Here is a 3,674-nt window from a genome sequence, read left to right as displayed (position 1 = left end):
AAGCCATCTGGCCTGCAGAGCAGCCAGCCCGCAGCACCAGCACCCACCCCCGTCAGATAGCTGACCCGTGCAGCCTGGCCGGGCTAGATCAGCGCCCACGCACTAACCGTCAGGAACCAGCTCGGGAGAGAACGAACACCCAACACCAGTCAAGCCTCTATGGTGTGCACTTTTATTTGAACTGGTCTTAAGTCAGTGTACAGGTAGCCCCTCCCTCCCCCACGTACTGGCACCACTTCTCTGAGACCCTGCACGGGGACTGTAAAGCCTTCATTCACGTCTACCACTGGGGAACACAGCCCGCTTGCTTGACAAATCGAAGAGAAAAAAAGGATCAAGTGTGTTTTGTTTTTAAGGCGGAAAGATACAAAAAGACACTTGTTGGGTTACATAATTTACAGACAAGCAATTATAACCTAACACCAGTAACTGGCATCGGCTCCCTCCGAGCTGGGCTGCTGCCTTCACAGAGGCGAGTAACTTCCTGTAACAATGCATTATAACAATATTTGGAATGACTATTAAAAAAAGAAACAAATGTACAATCAAAGTCCTCAGATGCATTGTAGAACTTTGGGGGCGTTCGCTCCAACATGTTTCGTTTTAAGACTGCTGCTGACACCTTCACCGTTCCAGTTTTTTAATCCTGAGTCAAGCGCCAAAAAAAAAAAAACCAAAAACAAATAAAGCCATGCCAATCTCATCTTGTTTTATGCGCATTTATGGGTTTCATTTCATCACAAGGGTGTGGGTGTTGGTAACAGTCCGGTTTAGAAGCATTTGCGGTGGACGATGGAGGGTCCGGATTCATCGTACTCCTGCTTGCTGATCCACATCTGCTGGAAGGTGGACAGGGAGGCCAGGATGGAGCCTCCGATCCAGACAGAGTACTTGCGCTCAGGTGGGGCGATGATCTGCAGGGAAGAGGAGGAACAGGTCAGACGCAGTGTCCTACCACGCACCCGCTGCCCACACATGGCCCCGCAAGACGGAGCGGCCCAGTTCCCTTATCTAGCCTTGGCCAAGATACCATGGAGTCTAAACAAGCTTAAGACACAACCTCACACTCCCACCTCCCTCCTCCTCGCTTTGTAGCCGGTATTTACACTAACTAATCCCATTATTCATACGGTTAGGTGGATGCCAACTTATCCAGGGCAAGGCCATTAAAGCCCACACCAGACCAAAATATGGTTTCTATCTCATCTAGTAGGAATTCAGCCTACCCCCCTTCCACCCACTCTGCGTTTCTGCATTAACAGGGGTACTGAGAGGTTCCTCCGACTCCATCCTACCTTGATTTTCATTGTGCTGGGTGCCAGGGCTGTGATCTCCTTCTGCATCCTGTCAGCGATGCCAGGGTACATTGTGGTACCACCAGACAGCACTGTGTTGGCATACAGATCCTTACGGATATCCACATCACACTTCATGATGGAGTTGAAGGTAGTTTCATGGATACCACAGGACTCCATACCTGTGAGAAAGAAGCAGTTTCAAGTCAGCGAGGGCTCAGACACAGCCAAGGAAGACCGAGGTGCTCCTCTGAGCATGAGGCCAGCAGCCCTTCAGTGGGAAGGCACTATAAAGTCAAGGGTCCAACAGGCTCAACCTCCTGTTCTGCTGTCCCAAGTCCCTCCAACAGAGCTTCAGGCTGTGTGGAAAGTGAGGCTGAGAGGTGGGACAGCACACACCTTGCTATGGACCGGCAGTAACATGCTAACTGGCTGCCATGGTCTCCAGGTTCACTCTTTACAGAAAGGGTACACTAAGGGGCACGAGGTATCCTAGAAGAGCTGGACTCACCCAAGAAAGATGGCTGGAAGAGGGCCTCGGGGCACCTGAACCTCTCATTGCCGATGGTGATGACCTGACCATCAGGGAGTTCATAGCTCTTCTCCAAGGAAGAGCTAGAGGCAGCTGTGGCCATCTCCTGCTCAAAATCCAGGGCGACATAGCACAGCTTCTCCTTGATGTCACGCACAATTTCCCTCTCAGCTGTGGTGGTGAAGCTGTAGCCTCTCTCTGTCAGGATCTTCATGAGGTAGTCCGTCAGGTCATGGCCAGCCAGAGCCAGACGGAGGATGGCATGGGGAAGGGCATAACCTTCGTAGATGGGCACAGTGTGGGTAACACCATCACCAGAGTCCATCACAATACCAGTGGTACGACCAGAGGCATACAGGGACAACACAGCCTGGATGGCTACATACATGGCTGGTGTGTTGAAGGTCTCAAACATGATCTAGGGAGAGAAAAGGAGTGGTTGAGTCAGCAGCACAAACCAGGGTTCTCACTACATGTCTGTGACACATCCATGCAAGCGACTTTACTTTTTTCCCTAGATAAGGGACTTCACTTTCCCCTGAAGTCCATGCTTATCTCGCCTGGGCTCCGCCCACACCTGCCAGGACAGGGCCTGAGCAGGGACACAACAGACCCATCCATATGTCACAGCAAGGAACAAACAGCAAGTAAACTACAGTACAGTCACTCAAGGCTGGTAAATGGATTAGTGTGTCTAGTCAGAAACAGCAGTTAGACAAGTTGCTAGTTCAGTCTCGGAGAAAGCCAGCTTAGAAAAGCACACAAAACCTGTCAAGGTCCAGCAAAGAGGAGACTCAGGTCAGGAAAGGAAAACCCTGTAAAGATGGCAAAAAGGGAGAATAGTGGTGAAGGAGGAGAGGACAACATGGAAAAGGAGAGATTGCCTGCAGCAACATCTGCTGTAGCTCCGAGCTCCAAAGTTTTACACACCTGTGTCATCTTCTCTCTGTTGGCTTTGGGGTTCAGGGGAGCCTCTGTGAGCAGCACAGGGTGCTCCTCAGGGGCTACTCTCAGCTCGTTGTAGAAAGTGTGGTGCCAGATCTTCTCCATGTCATCCCAGTTGGTGACAATACCGTGTTCAATGGGATACTTCAGGGTCAGGATACCTCTTTTGCTCTGGGCTTCATCACCAACGTAGCTGTCTTTCTGGCCCATACCAACCATCACACCCTGCACAACAGAAAATAAGTAGTAAGGACACCTGAAGGGGCAGGTTATCTACCCGGTGGGGCTGCTTTTCCCAAAGCTGGGTCTTCATTACTATCCCCACTCTGTCAAGAAAGGGATTCAGCCAACTGCTCCAACTCAACACTGCACAAAAGCTCTGTAGGAGGCTGTACTCCCCGCTAACTGTGTTGCAGCCAGAAGCCTCTGGCGTTATAAAACCAAATGAAAGGGCTTCTTGAAGGTCAATGCCTCCAGGGGAACTGCTTCCACCAAAAACTCCTCTTGTCTGGTAACAGGCTGCCTACCTGATGTCTGGGGCGACCCACGATGGATGGGAAGACAGCACGGGGGGCATCATCCCCGGCAAAACCGGCCTTGCACATACCGGAACCATTGTCAACGACGAGCGCAGCAATATCATCATCCATGGCTGGCTGCGGAAGGAAAGAGAGAAGGAGACGTGAGCATCATCACCGCTCGGGTACCAACCACCGGGTCCCTGCGGGGAAGGCGATACCGGCCCAGGCCCTTCCCCACCCATTTCCTTCCTGCCGGCTCGGCACCGCTTCTCCCGGCGCCCACTAGAGGGTGCGACGCCTTCCCGAGCTCGGCACGGATTTGGGACAAAGGAAGTCCCTGCGCCCTCTCGCATTATGACCATAAAAGGCAATGGATGGAGC

At 51.9% G+C, this 3,674-nt stretch overlaps 1 pseudogene across 1 annotated transcript; it reads right to left on the bottom strand.

Annotated features, from left to right (window-relative positions):
* Nucleotides 1-149: 149 nt before the first annotated feature.
* LOC104506024 lies at nucleotides 150-3,538 on the bottom strand (annotated as a pseudogene). Its single transcript, XR_727854.1, has 5 exons — nucleotides 3,300-3,538; nucleotides 2,758-2,997; nucleotides 1,807-2,245; nucleotides 1,296-1,477; nucleotides 150-914 (listed from the first exon to the last, which is right to left on the bottom strand). The product of XR_727854.1 is annotated as an actin, cytoplasmic 1-like (transcript).
* Between the last annotated feature and the right edge of the window lie 136 nt (nucleotides 3,539-3,674).

This window comes from Eurypyga helias, unplaced genomic scaffold (assembly GCF_000690775.1).
Source record: "Eurypyga helias isolate BGI_N326 unplaced genomic scaffold, ASM69077v1 scaffold24942, whole genome shotgun sequence".
NCBI classification, from domain to species: Eukaryota; Metazoa; Chordata; class Aves; order Eurypygiformes; family Eurypygidae; genus Eurypyga; species Eurypyga helias.
Note: the sequence above shows the minus strand (reverse complement) of the source record. Positions and strands in the feature narration are given on the sequence as shown.